The sequence below is a fragment of the Sphaerodactylus townsendi genome, linkage group LG01 (genome assembly GCF_021028975.2).
Source record: "Sphaerodactylus townsendi isolate TG3544 linkage group LG01, MPM_Stown_v2.3, whole genome shotgun sequence".
NCBI classification, from domain to species: domain Eukaryota; kingdom Metazoa; phylum Chordata; class Lepidosauria; order Squamata; family Sphaerodactylidae; genus Sphaerodactylus; species Sphaerodactylus townsendi.
In genome coordinates this window covers 155,664,752-155,681,910 of record NC_059425.1, presented here as the reverse complement: position 1 = coordinate 155,681,910, position 17,159 = coordinate 155,664,752, and the positions used below count along the sequence as shown (strand labels likewise).

Sequence of the window (17,159 nt, the reverse complement as noted above, 5' to 3'; positions counted from 1 at the left end):
ATAATATATTTATCACTTTTGAAATTCGTTTTGTTAGTTTTGGCCCAACTCTCTAATATGTCCAGGTCATTTTAAATTCTGACACCATGGAGTGCCACAGCACCCAACCCAGAAGAGGATGCCTCCTCCAGAATCATGCCAGCATAACTGAGGATGTCAATGAAACTGGGGGTGGGCTTGGGACATAACCAGGGGAAACATTTGACCCAGGAATGCCCCGTCTCTGGCCAAAGACTTTATAAGTCCTTTTTCTAATTTTCCCTCCCAAGCAGCTGGGTTTTTTAATTTTGCACCTTCCCACTCCACCTGAAACCCTTTTGGAACTGGTATGTCTAGTGAAGCAGCACCAACCCTGGCCACCATGCCCTCTGGATTAAGCTACCCATCTCTTAGTGTTCTCAATTTATATAAATTCAAAATATTCAAAGTATTCAGAAAAAAATCCTCTATCATAATTTTCATCTATTCCATATATGATATACAATGATCCATATATGATATACAATACTAATCAGTTGACTCAACATTGCAGCTCATTAATTTACTTTATTCAGCAGATAGTTCAGACATTTCAGTCAATTCAGATAAACCACTTACTGATTATTGATTAAATCTGTTAGTCTTCTCAACTTATAAACTTTCAAAATGGTGTAAAATAACTGTAAACATTAAAAGAACACCAAAAGTTAGAAGGAAAGAAGAGAGAGGAGGAGAAATAACAGATAAAGGAACATTATTAAATCAAAAATAGATTAAACAGTAAAAACTGTAATAAAAATGAAAAAAGACTGAAATCAAGACATAGAGAAATTAAAAGAAAGCAAAAATAAAAAATACTGACATTAGTGAATATTGTGTTAATATTAACATATAAACAAATGTCAGTATTATAATATTAATTACATGTTTTTAAAATATAAGTCCAAAATATGAAATCATAATTTCTTCTCATGTTCACCAGATGGCACTGTAGTTTGTCATAATTCAATCTTTCCCAGAACACTTCTGTTGATACACCAGGTGACCCTAAAGTCTTTCTCATTCCTCCTCCATTCTCAAATCAGTATTTTATCTGTGCCATTTTTTTTCTTTTTAAGATTACATTCAATATGAATCAGGGAAAGTCTTATGTAGTCCTTTTGGATTCTTCTGGTTTGACTTTTTATTTATTACACATCCTGCATAAATATTTTATCAACCAGGGAAAAGATACAGAAGAAGAGAAAAACTTTACTTTTGTTGCCTGTTCATAAAAAACAGGAAAGGAAAATGGATGGAGAAGTCATCTCACAATTTGAGAGCTTATTAAATCCAACTATGCTTTAATGCATGCCCTGGTAATGGAAATAATTTCAATGTCCAAGCAGGCCCCAAAGGAACTGATGTGGAGTTAATGTCTTTTAAAAATGAAGTTTTGGAAAGACAACTCTTTCCCCTTCTGGTCTCCCCTCCCCAATATGTCGGTCACTGCCTTTTCTTTGTTATTTATCTCCTTTACATGACAAGGCTATATATCTTCTCAGAAGGCATTTAGCCTGGCAGTGAATTATAATTATAAAACACTGTCATAAATAAGGAAGCATTCCAGCTAGTCACAAAGCTTTTTATCTTGAATAAATAGTTCAACTCACTGGATGTTTCCGCACGGGTGGAAAACAGCACCCTAGGGACGGTAAAAACACCATCCCCGGGGCGCTGTTCGCACAGCTGGCACTGCTGCATCACAGCAGTGCCGTGCTCGCCCCCCTCAAGTGGTGTGAAGACGCCACTTTTAAAACTTGCTTGGGGAGCAAGTTTATCCAAAAGCAGTGTTTTCCCATGTGAGGGCGCCACTTTTGGCCCCTCCGGAATTCTGTTTACTCACCTCTCCGCCCTGCCCAGCTCTGGACAGCTGGAGGGACATGCCCCCACTGCCCTCCAACCCCCAGAAGTCAGAGGTCAGTGTGGGCATGTCCCTCCAGCCATCCAGAGCTGTGCATGGAGGAGAGGTGAGTAAACAGAACGAACCCAAGGTGGCTCCATGCAGAGCAGCCTCTGTGGTTTGTTGCAGCTTCGGGGTCGCCTGCACCGAGACCACCATGCAGAAACGGCCACTGTCTCAATATAGCTCGCAAACATACAAGAAATAGGAAATGTTTTTGTTGCAACCAAGTTGTAAATTGTCACAGAACAAAGTTTATATTAAGAGAAAAAAGAGAAAGGACAGAAATATTAATGGAGGAAGGAAGGACTTAAAGGCTTGCCGAAGCTTGTCTGTATTGCCTCAGTGTTCTTGCTGAAATCAGAAGCCCACGGCTTTGTTTTACTCAGGTCTGTAGGATTCACCTGTCTTATTCGGTTTTTACTCCTTTGGAGAGCTGAGAGGAAGATAAATTGTAATTCTCAACTGACTTTTTTTTCTTCAAAACATTCCATAATGAGATAAGCCTCAGAGCAATTAACAGGTTTGCATCTCAGCCTACATTTCCCCTCTAGAATCTGACAATTTAAACTTCAGCAGTAATCATACAAGTCTTGAGACAAGCAATCAGTACACAAAACCCCTTTTTATTATCTTTATGAGACTAAAAGGCTAATGGGAGGAGGTGGGGAAAAACATAACTCCACCAACACTTTCCAGTGGTGTTGCATAAAAACTGGTTCCATATATATGCACTGGTGACCACTGAAACAACACTATTTATTGGCAAGCAATCCATTTTTTTGAGGTTTTAAAAATATATATGCTGTTTTAATCCTGTCAGTATTTTTTTAGGCATGCTGTTACAATATTGCTGTTGACTTTTTTAAAAAATGCAGTAGGCCCTTTTCCAGAAAAGGCGAATGACCATTATTTCGGTTACATTTGTGTAGAGTAATAATTATCTATCTGTCAACTCCAGTCAAAAAATTAAATGGATTGGATCCAGCCAGCTTTTCCACTGTTAAAATATCTAGAGGGTCCCTCTGACCATGCAAGAAGGCTATGCTGGGCATCATGGAACTTACCTGGGCAAAAGCCATATGAGATAGAGACAATAGCAAGATGGAGAAATTGATAACCTTGAGCAAAAAGATTGGCTACATCCAACAATAAATCCTAGATATTTTAAACATAAGAGGGCTGCTAAGCTTGAGGGGAGGGCTAGATGTACAAAATTTCAGAGGGCGAGTTCATCCTCAAAGCCATGGAACCAGGTGCAAAACTCATTTTCCTATCATGCCTGGTTTGAGTATGGTTGGTGTAAAGGGAACCTCGAGCAAATGTTTGTCTGTGGTGCCCTCTTGGCCTGTGGTGCCTTCTTGGAAGCCCTCATTCCCAACAAAAGGTCTCTTTATAGTTTGGAATAAGGTCTCCTATTCCTGGAATCAACCAGCAAAATACCTGCCATTTGGCTGTAGTGGAGCAAAGGGACTGAGCAGGTGGATATACTGGAATAAAGTTGGGAACCAGTGTCTTAACATCCAGTTCCCAAGACTCCTTTTAGTACAGGACTATCCTCACTGGGCACCATTTAAGATTGTGCCTTAATACCAAAAAAGAAAGAAAAGTCCACATTCTTATTCAACTTGCCTTTGTTGCAAGCCATGGTATGTATTGTGCCTTGGAGACATTCTGTGCTGTTAAGGAAAACAACAAACAACCTTCACCTTTACAGTACAGCTGTGACCTGAATTAAGCAGGGCCAACTGAAAGGAAAGCAAACAAAATAGCTTGGAATAGAAACTGAATGTCTACCACCAGCACCACCCTTCAGTGTGACCATCTGCTCAGGTGCCTTGGAAATGAAAGGCTGTCAGACTGGGAAAGCAAACTAACCACTGTGTTGCACTTATCTTTTATGAATTAAATGAGAGGCAGAATGAAGTTAAGATTGTATCTTTAGTAGAAACTCTTCCTTCTGGAAATGTGTAAACAAACACTCATGCTCCCTGTAGCAAAAACAAAATGTCAGGGTCACTGTTTGTGTACAGTATGAAGCTAAAGAACTCACTGTGCATTAACACAGTCCACCAAGCACTGTTTCTGCACTTAATTTAGTGACAACTGTGCATCAGCCATACTGGGTGGATTGGATTCTCTTTTGTTTTGAAATGTAATGTCTAAGTTGGTCAAATGGTTTTTGAAGAATAGTCATTAAGAACTTGGGTGCTGTGTGGTTTCCGGGCTGTATGGCCGTGTTCTAGCAGCATTCTCTCCTGACGTTTCGCCTGCATCTGTGGCTGGCATCTTCAGAGGATCTGATGTTGAGAAAGCAGGTGGAGTATATATACCTGTTGGAGTGTCCAGGCTGAGTGAAGAAACATTGTCTGTGAGTAACAAAGAAGACAGCCAGGTCAATAGGTGAGGGCATCTGAATAGAAGTATGAGTAACAATGAAGTCTATAGCATGGGAGTAACAATGGAGATAGCAAGGTCAATAGGTGGGAGCATCTGAATCCTGGCCTTTGTTTCCTTTGTCTATAGTCATCCTATGTTTGTGTGGAGCTGTCTTGACTCTAGTATTTTTCAACACTGGCAGCCAAGTTCTGTTCATGTTCATGGTTTCTTCCTTTCTGCTGAAATTGTCCATGTGCTTGTGGATTTCAATGGCTTCTCTGTGTAGTCTGACGTAGTGGTTGTCAGAGTGGTCCAGAATTTCTGTGTTTTCAAATAATATTCTATGTCCAGGTTGGTTTATCACGTGTTTTGCTATTGCTGATTTTTCTGGCTGAAATAGTCTGCAGTGCCTTTCGTGTTCTTTGATACGTGTCTGAGCGCTGCGTTTGGTGGTTCCTATGTAGACTTGTCCACAGCTGCATAGTATGCGGTAGACTCCTGCAGTAGCTGGAGGATCCCTCTTATCATTTGCTGAATGTAGCATCTGTTGAATTTTCTTAGTGGGTCTGTAGATTGTTTGTAGGTTATGCTTCTTCATCAGTTTTCCTATGCGGTCAGTGGTTCCCTTGATGTATGGTAAGAACACTTTCCCTCTAGATGGCTCTTTATCTTTGTTCATGTGGCTTGTTCTTGGTCTTGCAGCCCTTCTGATGTCTGTATTAAAGTAACCATTAGCCTGTAGAGCCCTGTTTAGGTGATTCAATTCATCTTGAAGGAGGTGGGGTTCACAGATTCTGTTTGTGCGATCTACCAAAGTTTTTATGGTGTTCCTTTTTTGTCCTGGATGATGATTGGAGTTTTTGTGTAGATATCTATTCGTGTGCGTAGGTTTTCTGTATACTGTGTGGCCCAATTGCTGGTTTGGTTTGCAAATGACTAAAACATCTAAAAATGGCATTTTTCCTTCATTTTCTTTTTTCCATAGTAAATAGAATAGAAAGCTCTAGAGAAATGTCTGTGCATTTACCAATATTATTCACTGCTTTGTATAAAAAGTCTGGTCCCTAGGAGAGCCTCTGCCAGCTTGCCTGCTGGACTTCCCTTTATTCGAATAAAGACCTTTTTGACCTTCATCCTGAATGGCAGACTTCATTTGTCTAAGTCTAAGGCCCTTTCCGCACGGGCCAATAACAGCGCCCAAGGGACGGCAAAAACGCCGTCCCTAGGGAGCTGTTCGCATGGGGGGCACAGCTGCATTGCAGCCAGCCCGCCCTCGCTCCCCCCCAGCGGCGTGAAGCCGCTGTTTTGGGAAACAGCTATTTCCAAATGCTGCCGTGCGAACGGCAGCAGCTGGAAGGCGCCATTCCCCCCCTTTCCTAAACACCTTACCGTGTCCTCCAGTCTCTGGCACGTCGCACAGGCCAGGGGTCACGCCCCCCTGCCCTGCGACTTCTGAGCTGTCGTGCAGGGTAGGGGGTGTGTGTACCTTGGCCTGTGAGACGCACCGGAGGCCGGAGGACACGGTAAGGCATTTGGGCGACGGCGCAACCTGCGCGGAGGCTGCGCTGTCTTCCCCACTGCAACTGGGACCGTTCGTGCGAACGGTCCCAGGGGGGTTGGGTCGGCGTCATGTACGCCCACCCAACCCCCAGCGTGGTCGTGCGGAAACGGCCTAAGAGAATACCAGGAAAAGGCCCAGTTTGACTATCATATGCATGGCTTGGTGGTTTCTTTCTTTTCCTTTTCTGCAACCCTCTCAGTATTACAGCAACAAGTTAGTGCAGAGCTTGAGACTAGGGCTGATTCCGCATGGGCCAAAAACAGCAGTGTGAAAATGGTGTTAAAATGGTGTAAAAGGGTTTAAAACGGTGTAAAGGGGGTTATACTGTTTTCACACCGTTTTCACGCCGCTGTTTTTGGCCCATGCGAAATCAGCCTAAGAAAGCATAGCAGTTTGAAGCAGTTTTCTGGTTTGACTGAATCAGACATATCATGGAACATAAAGACTTCCAACAATTTTTTGCCAGAAACGACACCAAACCTTTATAACAGAGTCTTTTGCCTTTTAAACTGCATTCAGCAAGGACAACAAGCAGATCCTACCTAACTCCAAAATTCCTTGTTCAACCTTTAAACCCTTCTCCCACCCAAATCCAGAAACCCCAGTTCTGCCAGTTAGCCAACAATTAAACTGCCAAATTCCTTCCCCACTCCTTTTCATCATTCCAATCCACCATTTGAAAATGATTGGCTGAAGATTCTAGAGGGCAGAACTTGAAACTGTCTGCCATAAACTGAATTGGTGGAAATCTTTAAGCAGATATTTTTGATGGGATCCAAGCCTCTGAAGCCCTTGTTGTGAAATGATCATATTATCTCCATCCTTCACAAGAGAGAAGTAGCAAGAGGTGCATATAGAGATGGAATTTGTGTCCCTGAACTGACTTCATCCACTTCAACTCATTTCTAATATGCCATAGGCTGATCTCATTAATCTGTGGTACTCAGACAAATGATGAGCGGCCCAAAGTCATATACAGAAAATGCCTTTTGGAAACTGTTTTGTCTAAAGGGCATGAAGTGTCTGATTCCAAGCCACTAACATTTGAGTGCCCAGAAGCCTTGTGTGCATGCTTTTTTTCGGATTTGTTCTCTGCTAACTAGTGCCAAAATCCATTCTGAACCTTCTGAGGCAATTATTATAAAGCAAACAGCACATTTAAGACAGGGAAACCTGCGCGGTGGAGAAGCTATAAGGAAGATTAATGTGCAGGCGGGTTAGAAGATTTGTATTAAGATTAAATGATGTGTGCATTTTGTCTCTGTATCCCAGATAGGAATTTCAAATAAAAATATACACAGCTTCATAAAGGACAAAACCCACATCTTCTGGCATTGAACTGTCAATGATGGAAATAGGCTTTTCACTATAAATGTGATTTCTATTAATGGTCCTATTCCCCTTCACAAAGGTGACTACATGCCAGTGGCCAAAATATCTGCTTCTGGGAGAATGAAACTTGTCACACAAGCCTCACTTTGAAAGTCTGAAGGCTGCTCATGGAGAAGGAACATCAACCTGCTTTTTGCATGCCTTGACTAGATGAGATGGGGCATAGGTTGAAGTCTGATTCAATTTAGGATTTAGTCAATCCAAATTTTCCTGTTAAATTAGCCAGGAGGGGTGTGTGCTGAGAAATTTTTTTTTATAACTTCAGAACCAGGCATTTGGGGGGCATTTTTACAGTGATTGCCAATTTTCAGGTGGGGCACTACTAGCTTATGATTCAAATTTGTGTGGTTCTAAAGTTTGGAACTACTATTTTCAATTAAAAATGTATATAAGGATCTGGGATGGATATTTATAAATATATTGATATTTGCTCAAAGCATACGTCTTTCTCTAACCGAAAGACCCCTCAAGTAGTGACTGAGTGTCCCGTGCAGATTTATGGAGTGTTGACACCTTTGCATACTGCAGCAGATATAATTTGTCTACAAGAAACACATGCCAAAAAAGATTGAAAATATTTGTCCCTCAAATCTTTGGGTAGATTTATCTCAGCCAGTATTCAAAAGAAAACGGGGTGGTGTAATATATCAAATCTCATTTAGATCCAACATTGGTATTGACTGATAAACATGGTAGATATGTGGGGATGGAAGTCAATCTAATTGGGAATATATGCTCCAAATTAGGACAAAGGAATATTTTACACAGATCTAATTGATAAGTTTATAGACTTTTCCTATGAAAGTTAGTACCTGCTGGGAGATAGAAATGGAGTAATTTCTCCACAAGTTGACAGGTTTTCTGAGAATAATATTAAAAATACAAAAAAGTCCAAAAACGTTTTAAAAATTTGATGGACAGCTTAAGTTTGGTTGATATATGGAGACAGGACAAAATGGAAACTTAAAAAAATATATTTATTTTTCAGAAAGACAGAAATCTTTTTCAAAGATAAATATGATCTGGGTTTCTAGGGAGTTGGAGTCCAAGGTATCCAAAGTAGAAATCTTACCAAAGACCTTTTTAGATCATAATCCTGTAACTCTGGCTTGTAAGAGAAAACCCAATACATTTAGATGGAGACAGACAGTGCAAGCCTGAGGGGAATCATTGAACTGTGGCCATTGAACTAGCAGCACCACAGACACCAAACCCAAAGGGATACTATGTCACTCAATGGGCTGTGCCACTGACTTTGCCAGTGTAAATCTGTGCTGGCAAATGAGGGTGTTCTTGTGCTAAAAGGGGTCAGAAAGCCAACTAAAGTTGGCCCAATCCCCAGGAATGCCCCCTTCAGTACTGACGCAGGCTCATGCACTGGAGGGGTGCTGTGCCATAGTGGTGCTAGCACCTGGGGATTGTGATGCTGCACGGCTCCCCAAAACTGACATAAGTGCCTCTGCACCAGTATAAATGCCCCTTACACCAGCACAAGGGCATTTATGCAAGTGCAGTTTTGCTCCCCCCCCCCTTAGGATTGCATTGTAAACAAAACTTTACTTCAAAAGGCACAATTGTTCAGGACTGTAATAAAATATAAAGAATTTTTGAACTTTATTTAAACAAGGGAGCAAACTTGAGAGTGGTTTGGAAAGCAAGTAAAGCTTTTATGAGAAGCTATCTGATAACAATATAATTGTGAACTTAGGAAAAGAGATAGGAGAAAATGCAAAATGTTTTAGAGAAAATTAGAAAAAAGAGGAGAAATTTTAAAAACAAAATTTAAAAACAAAGACAATAATATTTTGCAGCAAATAAAATTTTTACAACAGCAGTTATCTCTCTTAACAGAGAAATGAAAATAACTGAAATATGCAAAGCAAAATAATTTTGAATTTACAAACGGAAAAATGGTTAGTATTCAAACTGAGAAAAGAGTGAGAAAATGATTTGAAGTTGCATGGAGACAGTATCCTAGCGAACAATATATCTTTTTTTAACTGTTATACAACATTATATAAAGGACAAGAGATTCCATTAGTAAAAACAGAAGATCATCTTAGAAAGCAAAAACCTACCTTTTTTTACAACCATTACAGAATGCAATGAACTCCATCTTGCAAAAAGGAAAGATGTCAGAAACATGGAAAGAGGCTAATACAACATTAATTCCTGAAGAAGGGCACAAGACAAGGTTGTCTACTATCTCCTCACTTGTTCACACAAGCTCTTGAAGTATTGAATAGAGCTATAAGAGTACTGGAGGTTTAAAAATTAAGAAACAGACATAAATTAAGAGCTTTTGCTGATGACTTGGTGTTGGTGTTAGAAAACATCGTAAAGGGAACTGAATTCTTAATTTTGAAAGAATTAATTTTGAGATAATTCGGTGCATAAATGTATTTTAAATTACTAAATAAAAAAGGAAAATTTTAACCAAAAAAGATCAATAGGAGCAGAGGATTAAAACAGATTTTAAGGTTGAAAAGGATGAAATATTTGGGTATTTCATTGACAAATATGAATTGTATGTTATTTCAAAATAACTACATCAAAATAACTACATCAAAAATAACTATATCAAAACTACATCAAAAAGTGGGGAAAAGATTTCAGTTAATTGTTGCTGAGGAGAATTGATGTGATTAATTGATATGATGTATTACCAATAATGTGACTTTTGTGTCAAACAATATTGGTATTGGCAACTAATATTCCATTTAAACAATGGCAAAAAGATATATCCATTTTTTTCTGGCAAGAGAAAAAGCCTTGGATTAAATATAAAATCTTGCAAGATGCAAGGGAAAATCCAGTGTTACTAGCTAATGGATTCACAATGACTTGGGGTTCTAACTGGCTGTACCCTTTTACACAGTATACATGCAGCCTTGACACTGCTAGCTACCCAAATCAAATAAAACTCCCTCCTGAGGCAACCACAGCAGAATAATAATATGCCACACTAGCATTCTACCTCTGTGTATAATTCCCATTCTAAGTACCTTAGGAATTCTTCTTCTACACCCATATATTCCCTTCCCTTTTATTAACAGTCACATGTGGAAAGTCTTACTACTGTTCCACCTTCAGTCTTGACCACTAAATAAAACTCCCAGTTTTCTTATCTGAGCATTTTCTGCTTTCAGCTACACACTGAAACTCAGTAAATGTCAAGTCAGATACACTCTCTGACTGAAATCCCCTCAGAATACATGTTTAACACATGTAATTAAGGGATTTGATGCTAACTCACAGGTATCTGAATCAAAAAGTTTGCAAAACTGTTCCTCTCAGAGAATCCTCCTCCCTCTCTGGCCCTTTCTGCACGGGCCATAAACGGCGCCTTGGGGATGGCAAAAACGCTGTCCCCAGGGAGCCGTTTGCACAGGCAGCGCTGCTAAAATGCAGCAGTGCCGACCTGGCTCCCCTCCACCACCCCCAGGGTGGCGTTAGGCCGCCTCCAAAAACCTCCCTCCTGGAAACTTAGCGTGTTCCCTTGGCATGGTCTGAACGGCACTGCCGAGGGTGCCACACTGTTTTCCAAATCCCCTCTCCCACTCACCTCGTCGCCTTCGTCGCTCTACTGGACTGCTGAGACCCTCCCTCGCTGTCCTCCGACCCCTGGAGGTCAGAGGGCAGCGTGGGCGGGTCTCAGCAGTCCAGTTGAGTGACGAAGGCGACGAGGTGAGTGGGAGAGGGATGGGGAAGAGGCGGCTCCGTGCGGAGCCGCCTCTCCCGCGCCGGCCTTTGCAGGGGCCGCTTGCACGCTCCCGTACGAACGGCCCCTACCCCTCCACCAGCAGAATTCCTGCCGGTGGAGGAGTGCCCTTTCCGCAGTGCGGAAAGGGCCTCTGAGTCAACTGGTTGCTCCACCAATCAGAGTGTAGGTCAGCTCACCCAATCAGGGTGCTTTCCTGTTCCTAGGAAGTTTTCCTCCACTTTGTTGTGATAGCACATTGTTCCACTAACTGATTTGCATTGTTAATCAGAGATGTAGCGCCAGCAGGGCAGGGTGGGGCATGACACCCCAGATGGAGCCACAGCGGAGGCGTGGCCAGGCTACGAAGGGGGCAGGGGTGCTGTGGCAGGGGTGCAGCATGTGCGTGTGCCCTGGGCGGAGTTTCTCCTCTCTCCACCTCTGCTATTAATCCTCTATTTTATTGTGCAGTTTGCCACAGTGCAATTTTGAGAATATGGGAGAAGTTTAAACCTACACTATGCCAACAAAACCTATTTTGTTCTCACCAGAGGAAGCCTTATTAAAATGAGAAATATTTGAAAATAGGTGGATAACATATTGTGATATTTTAGATTTCTTACATGGGGAATGTGAAATGAAATTTAGAGAATAATGTATGACAGAAGTGAATTGATTCTTTTATGCACAATTATTAGAAAGATTTAAAACAGATAAAAAAAGCCTGTGGTTTGAATATTCTAAGACTGAATTTTAGGTAAAATTATGTTCAAACAATTATTATGTTATTGTCAAAAAGCTTTTGTTGAGATTTGAAACAAAAGAAGAATGGGTGAAAGATTGTATGACAAAATGGGCTATTAATTTGGGGTACAATATATAAATAGAAGAAAGGGAAAATATATGGTTAAAGGGTCTCAAATTTACTTTAAGTACTAGTCTTAAAGAGAATTTTTATAAAATGTATTTTATCCCTGGTAGTATTTATCCCTGGTGAAAATGGCAAAAAATGTGTAAAAATTTCCTGAACATATGTTGGAAATTTGAACATTCTTCATCATAGAAGGTGGACTTTTAATAAAGCTAATTTTTTGGATACAAATACATTGAACAATTCAGAAGATTTTAAAGACTAGTATACAAATGAACCAGAATCTTTTCTTTTAGGTCTTATGGACAGATAGCTTGAAAAAAATGGAACTTTGTTTTTATATATGACATCAGCAACAAGAATATTATATATACAAAAATTGAAATCTTTATCTACAACAGAAGATTGGCTTGTGAAGTTGTTGGAATTGGTAGAAATGGCTAAGCTGACTTTGGCTAATTAAAAGAACTTATCTAAATTCATTAATAACTGGAAACCCTGACAGATTTTTTATGTTAGACAGAAAAAAAATGAATTGATGATTTGCATTGTGGAATGGAACAAGAAAATAGATTGCAATAGAGAAAAGTGTGAACCTTATTAGTAAAAATAATTAAGGATTACTTTTACAATTGTAATTACAGGGCAAGTACTAAACTTTTAATTGTGTTTATATTGGATGCAGACAAAACCAGGAGCCTTCTGTTTCCCTTTGTAATGGGATTTTTATGTACACGATGGGTACTTTGGTTTGTTTGTTTTTTGGTTTGTTTGACTTTTCTTCTTTCCTTATGTCTTCAAAGTCTTAATAAAAACTATTAAAGACCCCCCCCCCCCCGCCGCCCCAGGTTCAAGTGAATTGGATCGGTATGTGTGTTTCAATTTTAAGACCCCTGAAGTAGATGCCTGGCAGTGCATGCTCAATTTTCTCTCCACTGATCCTTAAAATCATTGTCAAGCAGCAGCCTAGCGGGAGCACTCTGGGTGACCCCATCATTAAGAAACAAAACTCTTACGGTGGCTGACTGACAATAAAAATGTCTTATCATTCCACTGAAAATTCTGCATTTGTAATGATTCCTTGTTGTGGCCTGCTTATTTTCTTTTGTTAAGTAAAAGTGGCTTCATTTGCAGACACTCTCTTTTCTTTTCTATCAGTCTGACATTATGGGAATTCTACTAAATTAAATGACAAGAATGTCTATTAGGAACAATGGAAGATGCCCCAAAGGCCCTTTGGATATCTTGGTAACTGGATATGCCAATTGACTTGCATGGATTCCACTGAAATGCATTACAGCACACAAAAATTGCAGTGAAAATGTGAAACAGATTATAAGAAACCCACCCTTGGCCTGAAATAACAACCTCCAGAGTGGAATGATATTCCCTGGAAGTGGAATGACTGTCCTAGAGCCCAGATGAAATGCTCAATTATTGGAATGACCATCCTCAGAGTAAAATGGCAGCCCCTGGATCTGCAAGTTATGCTCTGTGGGGGGTCATTCCAGGCCCAGAGCAGTTTTATATGGTCTCAGGAACCATAATTCCACTCCGGGTCCTGCCATTCCAATCTAAGAGCTGCTTATGTGGGCATAGGGTCTGTCATTCCATGCTGGGCCCAAAGTACTGATTCCATTCTTAGAGGCTGTCATTCCAGGCCCAAAGCATTTTATCTGGGCCCAGGAACTGTCATTCCAATCTAGAGGCTTTAATTCAAAGTCAGTTTACTATCTGATCCTTTCAATAGGAGATGCCAGTGGCCCTTTCCGCACGAGCCATTTACAGCTCTTAAATCTAAGATGCATTTCTGCATCTAGAAGGATACCAGATCTTTATCAGGGGGGCACACAAGGCTCTCTGCTTTTCAACAACTGTATGCCTTTTGTTGTTCTTCAGATATAACCTTTTCACCTCTCCCTGAAACCACCATGACACATTTACCACAGACTGGGTAAAAAGTAGCTTGAGGCTGAAAATGCACTAAAGCCTTAGAGGAAAACTGAAAATTTCATTGAGAACTGAGCTGTCTCTCACCAGATAGCAAAATTAAAGTACATGTGCTAAGATAGCATAGTGTGTATCAACTTGCAGTTTTGTTTCAATATCAGGTATGTTTGGAATTTTGCTTGTACAAAATTAATGCATTTGTAACTTTTAGATCCTATAAATACGTCAGTTTTATAAGCTAAGTATGTTACAAAGGATGCATTTTATGCTGTTAAAGCACTAAAATTAGTTAGGTTTGACAGGACAATAAGTATTGCATATATTTCAATGTTTTCCAAAATTTCAGGTTATTTTTTCACTCCCCCTCAAATCCCAACATCACCATCCCTGACCTTTAAATTTCCAGAAATATTACATTTCTATTCTTCATTAGGGCCTGGGGTGCATGGGACTTTCATTAGGATGGGAGGGCAGGGTGTTCCCTCACAGCATGAGAAAAGTGTTCCTTTCATATATACAAAAGAGCGGCTGCGACTTACCGTGGCCGCCATTGCTGTTGGGGAAGGGACAGCCTCCTTGGTGGCTGCTGCCTTCCCCTGTTGCCTTGCGAGCTCCCAATTGCTCGTGAGGTTTCTGTTCAAGGGCGCTGAGCCGTGACACTGGGCGGCCTGACGTCAGAGGGGAGGTGGGACTTCCTTATGAGGTTTGGAGTGGAGCAAGCCAAGGAGTAACGCCCAGACGTGGGTTTCTATGGCTTGCGCCCCTGGCAGCAAAGAGTCTTCAGGAAGAGGCAACCGCCCATCTGGAATCTCACAGCTGCTCCTGTGTGTGATAATTTTTCATCAGCAGGCGTGCTGTAGAAAAATTTAGGTGTCTGGGAGACAGTACTCGGGCTGCCCAACACACAGATCAGACCCCCCATGCTGTGCCTTACGCTTTGTTTACCTTGAACCAATTTTTGTTAATAAAATGGCTATGGCCAACTTTTCTCCACACAAAAAGCATGTTGTTTTTTCACATTTATCCCTGAAATGGCTAGGAGGGCTTTTACTTCCCTCAAGCAGCAAAAGACTAACATCACAGTAAGAAGGGCAGGGACAGAAAGGCTGTGCTTGTTCCAGTTTCAAAAAGAACAGAGAAGAGGAAGGAAAGTTCAGGTGGACCATGATTCATGCACGAACAGAAGGTGAGGTTGTGTGAAAAACCAGGAAAAAAGCAACCCTGGATTCTTCTCTGATCATTTAAGTGTGAAAATGGTCCCTGTGGAAACACTTCAGAAGGACTGACAAGTGGGGCAGTGAAGTAGATTAGCAGAGTTGCAAAAAAGAATGCAATGTCAGTTATTAGAAAAAAAAACTTTACTCAGTATAAAGGGAGAAAAAGGTTGCTTTGGGAGGAAAAACAAGAAACTGCTTTCTATCTGTGCTAATGGTGAGCTAGCTTACTCTAATCTCACATTACTCTAACAACTGCAGTTATCACTACTGCTACTGCTATATACTGCTCCTACTGCGAGCTCAAGACAAAATTAGGTTAACTCTTTTTATTTCTAGCTACGTGACTATCTGCATGTATACAATGCTGGGTCAGCTCTCTGATAGCTAGTTGATAGACTGGTTACAAACATTCTGACCTCACTAACTAATTAGCATGAACATTTAACTCTTTCATATCTGAACTGTGTGGCAGACACTCGCCAAATGCAAACAGGCAGAGATAAGAATATCATGATAACCGAGATGTAAGGTGCGTTGAAGCTCACTGAGAGTTCCTGGGACTCTGAAGTTAATTCCACATGGTCCAAATATCCCGGGTTGAGCAAGGGAAATATCCAGGTTTGGCCAAGAAGTTTGCATGGTTTCTGATCCTAAAGCCGGTTTGTTCTGCAATATTTCCCTCATCCTGGGTTTTTCAAAAACTGCTAAAATCACTACCTTTCCCAGTTTCTGTGTGAATGCCACAGGAGCAAAACTGATCCCCCCCCCCACACTGCCTGATCATCCTGCCTTACATCATGTCAATTTCATTTCTGCTGAGCTAACAGGAGATGGGGGCTGCCCCTTTGAGGGCCCATAACTGCAGGCTGAAACATGAAAAAACACCAAAAAATATCCTCCAAAAATCAGACGGACCCACATTTTTCTGGTACACTCGAATAGTCAGGTATATGCGAATATGTTACTTGTTTTATTCATGCAAACAGATAATTTTATGCCCGAATAAATCCAAATCCAAATTTTATCGAATTTCTAGGGTATTGACCAAGTCTAGGTATGATCAACATTTTCTATTGTCTTGTGCTTTAGCTTAATAACCTTTAGTTAACAGAACAATCCCCTGCGGGCTATGTTTCAAATTCCTCTCCTTACAGCTGACTTTTGCACATGCTCTCATGCATTCACACACGCTTAGGGGAAGGACTGAAGTAATTGGCAAACTCTGCCTTTTGTATATGCTGAGAGATAACAAGTGTTTCCCAAAACACTGTGGGAGGCTGGGTACAGTTTTGGGTGAAATTAGAACATGCTTACATTCATATAAATCCAAGGTGCGTTTATGAAAAAGATGTCTTCTTGGCTTTGTTTAGTTTAGACTGTCATTTTGAGGGTGAGGGTTTATACAGGTGTTATAATCCTATGCACACACACACTTGGGAATGGCCCTAATCTACATATATAAAAATGGAACCATGCGTTTATTGCTTCGAGAATAACCCTGCACCTGCTGGCCCAAACGCACTGAAAATTTCACAGACACTTACTCATTCCCCCAACTATGTTCTTACATACCTCCCGCTGTCAGACAACACACCTGAGCCAGGTAAAACATCTTTTTCCTGGTGCACCAGGCCATGAAGCTGACTGTGTAGCACAATCACTCCTTAGAATGTTCCTCGTTGGACCTTTAGGAATGTTCACTCACCTAGATGCCCACATACTCGAGGCAGTGAGAAAGCAATTACATAGGCAATAACTCAAATGGACATGAAACACATACACACGTTGCCGTGTGAGACGTCAGGTGGGAGTTCCCCCCTCACACGCGAGGTACCTTTCACACTCTCTCTGTGCCTCACCCACTGCTACCACACAACACAGCTACTCTCATACACATTCAGCGGAGGGAGAGGGAAGGGATGGAGGGGGAGGCATGCAAGGGAAGAGAAGTGAGGGAGGGGACAGAGAGTGAGGGGTGGCATGCAAGGGAGGGGAGAGAGGGGGCACAGCATCTGGATATGACCCACCCACTCTAGCAAAGGGAAAGGGGAGGGAGGTAGGGGTACCATGCAAGGGAAGAGAAGTGAGGGAGGATGCGGTCACACACATCAATGAAATCACACACTATCAGTCTGCGCGTTTCCATGAGCACATACTGCTGGCCTCTG

General features: G+C 41.2%; 1 protein-coding gene across 4 annotated transcripts in view; it reads right to left on the bottom strand.

Moving 5' to 3' along the window:
• Nucleotides 1-17,159, bottom strand: part of TPO (thyroid peroxidase) — a 105,328-nt gene that overhangs the window by 49,856 nt on the left and 38,313 nt on the right. The window lies entirely within an intron of this gene.